This window comes from Hemitrygon akajei, chromosome 11, assembly GCF_048418815.1.
Source record: "Hemitrygon akajei chromosome 11, sHemAka1.3, whole genome shotgun sequence".
NCBI lineage: Eukaryota > Metazoa > Chordata > Chondrichthyes > Myliobatiformes > Dasyatidae > Hemitrygon > Hemitrygon akajei.
This window is the reverse complement of record NC_133134.1, coordinates 12,060,737-12,074,986: the sequence shown is the minus strand read 5'-3', so window position 1 is coordinate 12,074,986 and position 14,250 is coordinate 12,060,737. Positions and strand designations below refer to the sequence as shown.

At 45.6% G+C, this 14,250-nt stretch overlaps 1 protein-coding gene across 2 annotated transcripts in view; it reads right to left on the bottom strand.

Annotated features, from left to right (window-relative positions):
- The window catches only part of LOC140735318 (ras-related protein Rab-26), a 464,020-nt gene that overhangs the window by 19,500 nt on the left and 430,270 nt on the right, over positions 1 to 14,250 (bottom strand). The window lies entirely within an intron of this gene.

The window sequence follows — 14,250 nt, the reverse complement described above, 5'->3', positions numbered from 1 at the left end:
CTCACGCACATCGTTCAGTGAAACTTGTCATTTGAATTAGCAACAAACAAACCCGAGGATGTGCTGGGGGCAGCCTGCAAGTGTCAGTGCCAGCACAGCATAGAAAAAGCTGTTGTGTTAAAAAGGCAGCGTCTATCATTCAGTACTCCCATTACGTAGGACATGCCCTCTTCTCATTACTACCATCAAAGTGGGAATACAGGAGCCTGAAGACACACACATACTCAATATTTTAGGAATAGCTTCTTCCCGCCTGCTATCAGATTTCTGAATGGAGAATGAATGAACCCATGAAAACTACCTCAGTATTTTTTTCTCTCTTTTTGCACATATATTACAACACACTTACATATATATATATATGGCTCCTTAAGGTTATTATAGCTGGGGATGGCAGTGGGGATAATATTGTGCGTTTCAAATAGCTTCTAACAACCAAGTCCAGCTCCTGGCCATCACATGTGCCTAAGCCCAATGGAACTGTTTCTTCTGACAGGAGAAGGGGCAAAGGTGAGTTACTGACCTCAAAACCAATCTCTGTTTGGGCAGATGAGGCTCATCAGCCATTGCCGGCAGGACATCCAGGAGAGAGAAAACTCTGATCTCAAACTTACACTGCCTTGCAGCTGTCCTCACTCATGGTAAAGTCTTTGGGAGTAAACCCTGAGGAAAAATACGGAGCTGGACTGACAACTCCTGTATTGGTCTCTGCTGTTCCTTTGGATTTGTCAGCTGTGCGGAGAGGAGGAGCCTGCTCCAGAGGCTACAGCTTTCTCTCCATTTCATATTGCTCTAATATATATATATACCTATTTCTTATCGTAATTTGTAGTTCTTATTATGCATTGCACTGTCCTGTCGCCATAAGACTACTAATTTCATGACATAAGCCAGTGGTATTAAAGCTGATTCTGATTCCGGTAGCGTGCACACTGTTTGGCAGAACAACAAACATTAAAACGGGATATACAAAGCAACAAGGTAACAACAGCAAAACAAGCTCCTGGTCCTCCCTCTCACCAAACGATGCACACACGCACACCTCTAACCCCAGGACTGTCCGACTTCAGCCTCCAGCGGGCGAGTGGATTCACGGACACTGCACCTTCAGCTCCCCCAGCGCACCTGAAGAGACTCACAAACTCCGGGCCCTGGACATCAGGCTTTGACTCCTGGGCTTTCAACTGAACTTCGGGCTTTGACCCTCAGTACCGACCCAGGACTTGCCAATGATAATGAATGAGTCCCTGAAATCCAGACCCCGAGCTCCGGATTTGCTGATGATGGAGCTCCAGTACTAGGCCTCGAAGGCCTATTTCATGATTTGCATACCCAGGGGATCATTGGCCCTTTTACCTCCTGCCTGAACAGAACACCTATCCCCAGAACATACCCATGACTCGAGCCCTCATCCTCGCTGATCTGCGGGTCCAACGTCCGACCACGTCCCCATCAATGACTTTCGAATTCAGAGCAGAATCTTAGACTCAGCCTGTCCTATCATTAATACGCATCCCCATGTAACGAGCTCTTTGGGTCTGTGTGGGGAATCGGACAGCTCTGGGCTTCAAGGTTTTTAGAGCACCTGAACTGGTTAATTGTTGCTTAATGAGAGTTGTTAATCATTTAGAGTTCCTGGTGTTTTTACTCACTCCTTATAATGCAGTCTACTGCTACCTTCTGTTTAAACTTGTTAAGTTTATTTTGATGGGCTTGGGATTCTGTGTTACTTGTATTATCGAAGTGGATGCCTGATTAATGTTAATCGTGGGGTCCTAGTTTTGAGAATGTTACGTCTCAAGGTGTCGCTCAGCCAAGCCGCCAGTGTTCTGTTGGAATTCTAATGAGTAAACTCTGGGCAGCCTCGCTACAGTGGAGTCTGTCTTTCCCCCGCACTCGGGTTCCCACATTACCACGCACACTGTGATATCCTGTCCCTAAACCCTGACCTGATCCCTAACTTCCCCCTTTGTCCTCAAAACGATCACTACGAACCTAAAACATAATAATTCATTAACTTTGTAAAAATCCAGCAATGCACAAAGCACTGGAGGAACTCAGCATCTGAGATAAAAGATGGACACTCATAGTCAAAGTTTAAAAAGCCAGCAAGATTCATTTGAATTTGATAGTCCAAATGAAGGATTGTGACCCGAAACATCAACTGTCCATTCCCCTCAACCCAAAACATTGACTTTCCATTTCACTCAACCCAAAACACTGACCATCCATTTCCTCGACCTGAAACATTGACTGTCCATTTCCCTTGTCCTGAAACATTGACTGTCAATTTCCCTTGTCCTGAAACACTGACCGTCCATTTCCCTTGGCCTGAAACACTGACCGTCCATTTCCCTTGACCTGAAACACTGACCGTCCATTTCCTTTGACCCAAAATGTTGACTGTCCATTTTCCTCAACCCAAAACGCTCACTGCCCATTTCCCTTCACAGATTCTGCTTGACCTGTTGAGTTCCTCCAGCATCTCATTTGTTGCTGGAGATTCAAGCGTCTGCAGTTTGTTGTGTATTCATTTTGTAAAAAACCTGCTATCCTTCTATTTATCCTCAATGATTGCATCTTAACTCCCCCACTGGATCATCTCACCAGGCAATACGGGTGGCAGCTCATCTAGGGATTGACAGCAAATGCTGGCAAGGCTAGGGATGTCCATTTCTCATTACTGAATAATTTTCCTGAAAATAAATCTAACAATTACTTCGACTTTAACCTCTGCGAAGAAGTTACTCATGTTTTGGCCATCTAAAGTTAATGAAGTTTTGGACTGGACTGGAAAAAAAAGTTAACCTCATCACAAGTCCTAGCAAAACAAGTTGTAAGTTAAATTAATAATAAAAATATATTCCCTGAAGCTATAAAATGATGGTCCACTTCACAATACATCAATTATAAATGATGAAATTTCAAATAGGTGCTTTACAAACATTGAAAAATTAATCAGTCAGGAATATAGTGGAGTGATTATTACATTGAGTTCCCGAAGTAATGCACTATTTGGGATGCAGGTGATAATGACAGACAACATATTCTCAATGTCTCTCTTGTTACACATTTCTATGCTTCTGCATCTTCTTAAATTGCCACAATTCGACTGAACAGCAAGTTCAGGACTGTGGACAAGGAGCGGATGTTTCCTGTATTGGGGGAGTCTAGGATCACAGCCTCAGAATACAAGGGTTTCCACCCAAAATGTCAACTGCACTCTTTTCCTGGATGCTGCCTGGCCTGCTGAGTTCCTCCAGCATTTCGTGTGTGTTTAAGGATGTTCCTTTAGTTCAAAGATGAGGAGGCATTTGTTTAGCCTGAGGGTGGTGAATCTGTGGAATTCATTGCCACAGACGGCTGTGGGGGGCCAAGTCATTGGGCATATTTAAAGCAGAGGTTGATAGATTCTTGATTAGTCAGGGCATCAAAGGTTACGGGGAGAAGGCAGAGAGAATGGGGTTGAAGGGGAAAATAAATCAGATAGGATCAAATGGTGGAGCATAAACTCAAGAGATTCCGCAGATGCTGTAAATTGAATTACATAATCACATAACCTCAGAATACAAGGATATCCCTGACAAACAGAGATGGGGGGGGGGGAATTTAAGGAGCCAAAGGAAGGAGAATCTGTGAAATTCATTGCCACAGACGTCTGTGAAAGTCAAGAATATTTAAAGCAGAGGTTGACAGGTTCCTGATTAGTAAGGGCAAAGGTTAATGGTTACAGGGAGAAGGCAGGAGAATGGCGTTGAGAGGGTTGATAAATCAACTGCAACTGATGGTGGAGCAGACATAATGGGCCGAATGGCCTAATTCTGCTCCTATGCCTTATGGTCTCATGGTCTAACCTCATCACAAGTTCTAGGAAAACAAGTTGTAAGTTAAATTAATAAAAAAAGATTCCCTGAGGCTATAAAATGATGGCCCACCTCACAGTACAACAATTATAAATGATGAAACTTCAAATAGGTGCTTTACAAACATCCATAAGGAAGCAGTCAGGCATATATTAAAGTGATTATTACATTGTGTTCCTGAAGTAATGCACTATTTGGGAGGTTGGTGATAATGAAAGTCAACACAATGTTAATGACCCTCTTGTTACAATTTTCCATGCATGTTAATCTTCTTAAGATTGCCATAGTTCTACTGAATTGGAATTAAACTCAGGCTTGCTTACAAAGAGCCTGATGAGATCAGTGAGATGAGTCTTTGCTGGTAGCATTCGCCAATGGCAACTACTCACTTTCATTTGAATCGTAGGGCCTGTCTCTGGAAAGGAGACAGATCTCAACTGCAACTAAGACAAAAAAAAGTCAAATTTCTTCAGATGCTGGAAATCTGACCAAAAAAAAAAATCAAAACCATACACCATAAGACACAGGAACAAATCAGGCCATTCGGACCATCGGGTCTGCCCCACCATTTCAGCATGGCTGATCCATTTCTCTCTCAACTCCATTCTTCTGCCTACTCCCCATGACCTTTCATGCCCTGACTAATCAAGAACCTATCAACCTCCACCTTAAACGCATTCAGTGAGCTGCACTCCACAGCAGCCCGAATTCCCCAGATTCACCACCCTTTGGCTGAAGAAATTCCTCCACATATCTGTTCTAAATGGACATCCCTCTATTTTGAGGCTGTGCCCTCTGGTCCTTGAATCGTCCACCAAAGGAAGCATCCTCTTCACATCCACTCTGTCTTTGCCTTTCAACATTCGATTGAGATCTCTCCTCGTTCTTCTAAATTCCAGCGAGTAAACGGCCAGAGCCTTCAATCGCTGCCCCTGTGATAACCCTTTCATTCCCAGAAATATTCTCGTGAACTTCCTCTAGACCCTCTCCAATGTCAGCACATCCTTCCTTAAATAAGCAGCCGAAAACTGCTCATAATACCCTAAGTGAAGCCTCACCTTATATGGCCTCAACATTACAACCTTGCTTTGATATCCTAGACCTCTTTAAATGAATGTGAACATTACATTCATCTTCCTCACCACCGATTCAACCTGCAATTTAACCTTCAGGGTACGCTCGCTGCATGAGGACTCCCAAACCCCTTTGCACCTTGGATATTGGAATTTTCTCCCCATTTAGAAAATAGTCTATGCTTTTATTCCTTCTAACAAGGTGCACGGCCATACGTGCCAGGGCTGCAATTGCTCAGCAGGCCAGGCAGCATCTGTGGAGAAAGAAATAGAGTGTGCGGCTCTAACACTGAAGCAGATCAATATCTAATCTTTCCTCTAACGCAACAGCTTTCCCTCACCTTGCCTACCAATGATAGAAGTCAAGATTCAAGATTCAAAGTACAGTATGTATGCAGTATACAACCCTGAGATTCGTCGTCCCAGAGGAAGCCACAAAGCAAACCAAGGAACCAACCCGCTCAAAGAAAAACATCAAACCCCCTCCTCCACATGCAAAAACAAACTGCACGAACAGCAACCCAAAAAAAGAGCAAAAACAGAAACTATAAAACACAAAATCTAAAGGCATATTTTAATACAGTTCAGCTCAGTGTTCATTATCTCCAGCTTGCCCTATTCAAAAATTAACCAAAAGTAGTAACAAAGAAGAGAGACCAGAACTGGAGCTTGAAACTAGAACACGTCATAAACCTGAATTAAAGTCCAAATCCACAATCCAAGTCGATTAAACCTTGCTCCAGCACCGTCCATTGGCAGCATCGAGGGAGAGAGAGACCACTCATACCTGAGGGACCTTCCCTCGGGAGCAGCAAATGAAAGAGAGTGTGAGACTGCCACCCAAACACAGACACCTTCTCCGGCAGCAGCGAGCGAGAGGCTAGCAGCAGATATACACTGTGCCTCTGGCCACATGGAATGATGGCGACGAACGGGGGTCGCAGGGCGGTGTAGTGGTTAGCACAACACTTTACAGTGCCAGCAACCCCCAAATGGGGTTGAATGCCTGTTGCTGTCTGTAAGGAGTTCGCTTGATCTCCCCATAAACCCTATGGGTTCCCTCCGGGTGCTCCGGTTTCCTCAAATACCCAAAGAGGTACAGGCTAGGGTTAGTAAGTTGTGGACGTACTATCTTGGCGGCCACAGCATATCCCGTATTAGTCGTTGATGCAAACGATGCATCTCACTGCATGTTTCGATGCACATGTGACAAATAAAGCTAATCCTTAGAGCCACGTTCCTATCGAATGGTAATGCGCCAGTTAGGGCTGAATGGTCTGTTCCAACTTCTGCTTCTTATACTCTGAGCAGATAAAACTGCATATTAGCCTCCAGTATGAGACATAACATTGCGTGATGGATAGACCTTCCACCTGAGTAGACGGAGACTAAATCTTTCAGTACATCAGTCTCTGCCCGAGAAGGTTAACTGGATAAGTGGCATCATCCATTTGCCAGCAATGCACAGTATCCATCTGTTGGACTGTACCCCAAGGAGAGTCAGGATCATTTGTTCTTCAATTCGTTCTCCCTCCTGTGGAGAAGCAGCATGCTTCCACTCTGTAATCTTCCTCATCAGGCGGAAAATTAACCCCATGAACAGAAGCCCATTGTCAACCACTTCGTGCTTCCTCTTTTATTTGTTTTCAACTTCAGTGAAACACAGAAATGAGCAACTATGTTAATTGCACACAGAGGGTATTGCTAGTCATGTATTATAGAGTAATGATCTTTCTTGCCATCATAAGACCATAGGAGCAAATTAGGCCATTTGGCCCACTGAGTCTGCTCTGCCAACCATCATGGCTGATTTACTATCCCTCTCAACCCCTCTCTTCTGCCTTCTCTCTGTAACCTTTGATGCCCTTTCTAATCAAGAACCATTCAATTTCCACTTAAATGTCCCTAACAGCTTGTCCTTTGCAGCGACCCGTGGCAATAAATTCCACAGATTCACCACCCTCTAGCTAAAGAAATTCCTCCTCATCTCCGCTTTAACGAGACATCGTTATATTGTGGGGTTATACCCTCTGGTCCTTAACTCCCACACGGTAGAAACAACCTCTCCACATGCACTCTACCTAGTCCTTCCAATATTCGATGAGTTTCAAAGAGGTCACCCCTCATCTCATTCTACTAAACTCCATTGAGTCCAGGCCCAGGGCCATCGAGTGCTCCTCATAACATGAACACTTTCATTCCAGGATCTTTGTTGTAAACCTCTGTTGAATCCTCTCTGATGCCAACACATCAAGATAAAGAATAAAGCTTAGCTTTATTATCACATGTACATTGTATGGTGAAATTCGTTGTTTTACATCAGTGACCAACACAGTCTGAGGATGATGTTGGGTGCAGCCCACAAGTATCACCACATTTCTGATACCGACATAGCATTCCCACAACGTACTAAACCTAACCTTTACACCGTTAGACTATGAGAGGAAACCAGAGCACCCAGTGAAAACCCATGTGGTCATGGGGAGAATTTACAAACTATTACAGACCAGGCCTGGTTACTGAACCCTGAGAGTGATTAGCATTATCACTTTGCAGTGACATCTTCACAAATAAGACTTCCTAAAGTAACTGAAGGCTGAAGGAATGAGACTCCATTTGGCGAATGTTAACTTCTAGTGTAAGAAGGATGAACAGCACTTTTAACGGGGTTCAAGCAGGAATTTGCAGATCAGCCATACTGAATGGAAGGGGTACGCTTCAGGGGTTGAATGGCCTACTTCCTTATGCTCTGCTGTAACACATGATAACATCTGTAGAAAAAGAAACAGTTAGCAATACAGGCTGGTTCCAACGGAAACTCATCCACCTGCAATGATCTTTCTGGTTTCTCTCGCTCTAGTTACTACCTGTTGACTATCTGAGAGTCGTAGAGGATGTACAGAGTGTGTAGGGATGGGTACCATCTGTGGAAGGGGCTTGTCATGTCCTTTCCGGGGCAGCTCACTCGCCTCTGGTTCCCAGTGGTCACTCAGATCTCACACGTGGCTCCAAGTAGCTGTTTGCATGCGGCAGCAGCCACGCTGCTTCGACAGGTGGGCCTAAACCAGGCGAGGGTAGCTGGAGGCCTCATTCCCTGGTGAGAGGGGGACACACCCGTCCTAGCACGCAAAGGCAGCTCTGGCTAACTGGGTGGATGAGATCCAATGGCGGGGAGGTCTGTACTGCAACAGTCCCGTGGAGAGTAAAGACACGACAAGGCTCAGAAGACCTCGCGGTCATCCACCGCCACCAAGGAAGACCCCAGTTTGAGATGCTTGTTCATACCACTGGACCTGGATTTCTGAGGTCCAGAGAGTGGAACAGCCCCAGTGCAATGGCCTTTCCACCTTAAAAACTCTCTTGTAGGGGTTTCCTCTCATCATTGGACACGACGGACAACCATTACACAGAGTATTACAACACAGAAACAGTCCCTTCAGGCCGTTAGTCTGTGGGGAACTATGATTTATTTATTTTTTGAGATACAGCGCAGAACAGGCCCTACCGGCCCTTTGAGCCACACCACTCAGAAACCCCCGATTTAACCCTGGCCTAATCACAGGGCAACTTACAATGACCAAATAACCTGCCCACCAGTACAGCTTTGGACCGTTGGGGGAAACTGGAGCACCCAGAGGAAACACACGCAGTCATGGGGAGAACGTAGAAACTCCTCACAGGCAGCAGTGGGAAATGAATTCTGTCTATTCCCATTGATCCGCACATGCACCATAATCATCTGTAGGCCACCCATACACATAATAATCCAAACTTCTCTTAAATGTACCCACCATTTGGGTTTTATTTCAGTTTTTTTAGCTTGTGATGGAAGTCGAATGATGGGCATTCTGAGGTAAACTTGTTTTCTGCCTGTTGCATTGGTAAAGGAACTATGGTAAATTGGATTATTACTGTCACATGTACTGAGGTACAGTGAAAATCTTTGTTTTCCATGCCATCCACACAGGTCATCTCACAACAACAGTACATCGAGGCAGCACAAGGGAAAAGCAGAATACAGCGTTACAGAGTGTAGAGTGGATAGACAATAAGGTCCAAGGGCATAGCAAGGTAGATTGTGAGGTCACAAATTGATTTTATCATAGGTCTGCTCAATAGTTTTCTAACAGTGGGGTAGAGTCTGTCCATAAGGCTGGTGGTGCTTGCTTTCAGGTTTTTTTAAATCTTCTGCCTGATGGGAGGGGGAGGAATAGTGAATGTCCAGGCTGGGAGAAGTCTTTGATACGGCAGCTGCTTTTCTGAGAAATGTAGCCAATTTGATGTACTGAGCTGTGTGGCCATCTTTGGATTTTCTGGTGGTCATGGGTAGAGCATTTACCCTACCAAGCACTGATGCATCTGGACAGGAAAGCACTGAAGGAGGCCACTGACCCTTTCCTGGCTCCCTACAGAGTATTCACATTAACCTTACTCCCACTATTCCCCAAGTGGCCATCCAAATCTTCTTTGAAAGGCACCATTGCCACTCTTTCCACCATCTCTTTACCAGCAATGTGTTCAGGGTCATCACCTCTCTCCATATAAAATATATTTCTCCTCATATCTCTGCTGTTCACCGCCATCTTCATTTAACATTCATATCCTGTAGCCTTTCCTCTAAGAGGACCACAATGTCATAGGAATTGGAGGCTTGCATGCCTCAATGACCTGGAGAGCTATGTTGGCTGGAGTCAGGGCTTTGTGCTTTGGCTCTTGGTGGGTCACCCATGCCGAACAGGTCAAACTAAGGGTGGTCCACCAGTCTCCAAGTTCGGGGGTTCAGCTCAGGGCTAACAACCCTGACTGGTCAAGCAAAACTGTTACAGACACAGCAATGAAGAATCATTCTACATCTGAGTGTGACGGTATTCTTGAGTGTCCACCTCAAACTTGCATGACTGTCACTAGTGAAAACAAAGAAGCTACTGACACATTGAAGGAAGCCCTGACCCGCAAGGGATGAAGGACTTCCATTTCTGCTCTAAATGCCGGCAGCGTAACAGGCAGTAGATTAGAGAGCAGTCTTCAATCCACCTCTTGTTAAGAACAACATCCCTCTCTCTACCCTGTCCAATCCACTCAACAGCCTGTCCACTCCCACCAAATCCCCTCCCAACCTCTTTTGCTCCAAGGAGCACAACCCTAGGTTCTCTGTAGCACAATCCCTTTGTTCATGGAACTATTAGAACACTGAACAATGCAGCACAAGAACAGGCCCTTCAGCCCACAATGTCCATACTCAGCACGCCGCCAGGGAGGATGGTCCGCTGGCCGTGGAACCCAAAGACAATGTAACTCTCTCGCTGGGGCTCATACACCAACTTGGCCTGTTAGCTAACTTTGCTAACAGCCACGTGACTCCGTGGTGAGAAGGCCACCTTTCACAAGCAATATCTGTCTAGGATTGGTATAATTTGGCGTTCAGCCAAACAGGAACGTTGTGATATTCCAGCTAAAACAACCTCAGTTTGACCGAATGCTGTGTAAATACTGCCCATACACAGCTATCAGTAGCCCAGCACACCAACATAAAATTATAAAGAAAAGATGTTCACCAAATTTTCAACTTTAACAAACAGTTACAGAGAAAGAAAAGAAAAATAACAGGGCCCTTTACAGTTAAACCAATTCAACGTGCACAGAGACATTGGAAATCACTCTGGAGTAGTTGTGGGTATATCTCTTTACCCGCACACTGGACCTGTGGTCCATGAAAGCACCAGCCACGTTCTGATCTTCCCTCAAAGACCAACTCGAGTGAACTGGCTCTCAGGAGTATTGGCCCTTCCTTCTTGGAGCCATTCATCTGCACAAAGCATTTCTTGCAACAGGGACTCTCCATCTAATGGCATCTCCCCTTGTGCCCGACTCGCAGCTCCCGCCAAAAGACCCCAAACCAGACCACTGTCCTTCAGAAACGTCTTCCCCACAGCTCTCTAGATCCTTCTCCCACATCCCACAATCCTGACTGGCTGACACACATTCCTAAGTTGGACAGCATGTCTCCCCTACCTTTAGCCAAAGCCAAAACACTCTTTCCAGCATGGCACACTGCTTTTACAGAAAGCTGCTAGAAATAAACTACCTCACAGCGTAGTAGCAGAAATCTTAACCAGGGCATTGCAGCAGGCGTCACGTTCTCGGAATAAAGGGCAACTTGCTTAAGATTGATTTGTAGCTGTCCTCCTCCACTCCGAGGGTCGTGAGCCTTCGGACTGCAGAAAGCAGTGGAAGTCAGCCATTGAAGAGATTCAAGGCAAAAATCGACAGAGCTTTGAACACCAAGAGAGATAATTAAAGATGATATGGATTCTCATAGAGTCACGGAAAGACAGTACAGTATCAGACCCTTCAACCCACCAAGTCTGTGCTGACCAAGAAACATCAAATAACACTAGTTCTACATTAATCCCTCTTTTTAATCTCACTACAATCCATTACTCTGGTGTTATATACCTATAAATCAAAACCAAATGAGTGCCAGTGCTTCCTAATCTCCAATGATTTAACCCAACGCTGAGTTTCATATCTGACTCATTGGAATGCTTCTTTATGGCATGGTAGTGTAGTGGTTGGGGTGCATGGGGTGTCTAGGGAGGGACAGCACCTCTGGTGGGGGGGCCCACCGAGCTCTATTCAGGGCAGCTCGTCCACCTTTGGTCCCCACCTGGCGCTCAGCTCTCACCCGTGGCTCCAAGTAGCTGTAGCACGTGCAGCGGCCACACCCCGGTAAACCGTCTCGGCAGACGGGCCAAACCAGGTGAGGGTAGCCGATGGGTCTTCGACCCTCGGTGAGGGAGGGGATCGGCCTGTCCCAGCGTGTGAAGTCTGGCAGATGGAGCGGAGGAGACCGATTAATGGTCCAACGGTCAAGAAGGCAGGCCAGCAGGCGTTGGTGGAGCGTGACAAGGCACTTAAGACATCCTGGTCATCCACTACAAGAGGTGGTAATCTCACCCGGCAGAAGGCAATGGCAAACCACTGCCGTAACCTGCCGAGTACATGATTTCCCAAAATGCCAGAGCGGCGTGGACGGAAATTGTCCTCCAACTTGAATTTCCAGGTGCGACCCAAAGCGAGCGAGTGTAGTGGTGAGCACAATGCTTTATCTTACATGACATGCTGGTGATAATAAACCTGATTCTGATTGTGATTTACAGTGCTAGCAATCATCGATTGGGACTCAATTCCCACTACTGTCTGTAAGGAGGCTGTGTGCCCTCCCCATGACCCGTTTGGGTAACCTGTTTTCCTCCCGTACTCCACGGACATACAGGTTAGGATTATTAAGCAGTGGGCATGCTGAGGGTGGGGGCGTTTACGGGCTGCCCCCCCCCACCATATCTTTGTACTGTGATGGTCACTGATGTGAAATTACGTATTTCACTCTATCTTTCAATGCACATGTGACAAACAAAGCTAATGACTGAGGCAACATGGTTACACAGCGGTTAATGTAACACTAATACAGCCCCCACGACCCAGATTCAAGTCCCACCTCAGGGATAGATCCTACACAATCCCTGCGTGGGTTTCCTCCCACATTCCAAAGAGGTTAATTGGTCACATGGGTGTAACCGGCCAGCACAGGCTTTTTGCTCCAGATTGGCCAGTTACCATGCCATATCTCTAAAGCTGACTTTAATCCTTTCAAAACTATTCTTTGTTCATTTTTGTGGATTTTCCCCACGACTTTCAGTCTCTGGGAATTCACTGACAAACTCTTTGCCAACTTTCATAAAGCCTCTTCACTCATGGATTTATCATTCAGAGTTCAAACCCGCCTGATGTTAGGTAGCAATGACCTTCTCCCTGGCCATCTTGTTGTCACGTTCATCTCCCATTAAGAACAGGTTATTTGCCCCTGTAATCTTCCCAAGCCTTGTACTACAGTGACTGTGTTTCAGAATTCCTTTGCTGCCTATAAAGCACATCTGAATGCACTCAGAAAGCGAATGCTAATTTTTTATACTGCTTAATGTTTCGGAATTGGACTGGCAGCTTAAATAAATGGCTGCACAGTCAAGAAAGCTCGCTGACGCCTCTACTTTCTGAGGAGGCTGAAGAGAGCTGAGCTATGCACTCCAATTTTCACTACCTTCAACAGGAGTGCAGTGGAGAGAGCATCCTAACAAGCTGCATCACTGCATGGTACAGAAGCTGCACAATGGTGGACAGGAGGGCTCTACAATGGATAGCCAAAACTGCTGAACACCTCAGCCGCATTAGCTTAGCCACCATCAAAGACATACCTACAGAAAGGTACCAGGAAGGGGTCAGCATTATCATGAATGATTCCACTCACCCTCTTTATGAAATGGCTAACACGAGGGGGCATAGTTTTAAGGTGCTTGGAAATAGGTACCAAGGGGAATGTCAGGGGTAAGTTTTTCACAGAAAGAGTGGTGGGTGCATAGAATGCACTGCCGGTGACGGTAGTAGAAGCGGATACAATAGGCTCTTTTAAGAGCTTCTTAGATAGATAGGCAGTAAAGTACAGTCACACAAAAATATAGCCCAAGTCCCTGAGTCCATGAATGTTGCAGCAGTCTGCAGTCAAACAGAATACAGCCTGTCTTCTGCTGAGCGAACACTAGAGAGCAGCACTGCCACTGCCAGTATGGACGCCACGCAACACCCCCTCCAGTGCCACTCTCCTGGACAACTGCAAACAGGTGGTCCAGTGGCTCGAGGCTTAGTCCTTGCTATGATGGAGGCCACACAGCTCCCCAACCGTTCGCCAATAAACCAGTGAACCGGACTTGAAGTGTTCCATATTGCCAATGTTCAACAGGGTCTCGACATCGCAAGAAAAGCTATTAAGACAATCACTCGCTGACTAGACCGCACACCGCCTTCACGCATAAACTCCTTCACGTTTCTCTGTCGCAGGCAGCAACATAGCCTGCACCAAATCCAGCTCCTTCTGCTTCTCCACTAACACACAATTCACTCTTAATGTCCTTAATGTTCAGCAGGTTTCAGCAATATTTAGTTACTTAGAATATCCAATGAATAATATTTTAAAAATTATCTTATATATTATGCTTTAACTAAATACCACAGATATTTTAAATCCAAGGATATGGTCCAAAGCTATTATCGAGTCATTTCTGTGCTTGCTCAAAGCATTGATGAATTGTGGCCTTGGTAACTGCTTCTGAAGTGATTAAGGCAGAGCAAAGGGGCATGTTCAATAAGCACTGATATTGGCCCATAAAACGCCTGGAAATATCTCCCCACTGCTGTCGTTAAACTCCCTGATCAGTAATGAGTACACTTTCATCTGTAAGTCATGGGCTGTTGGAAACATC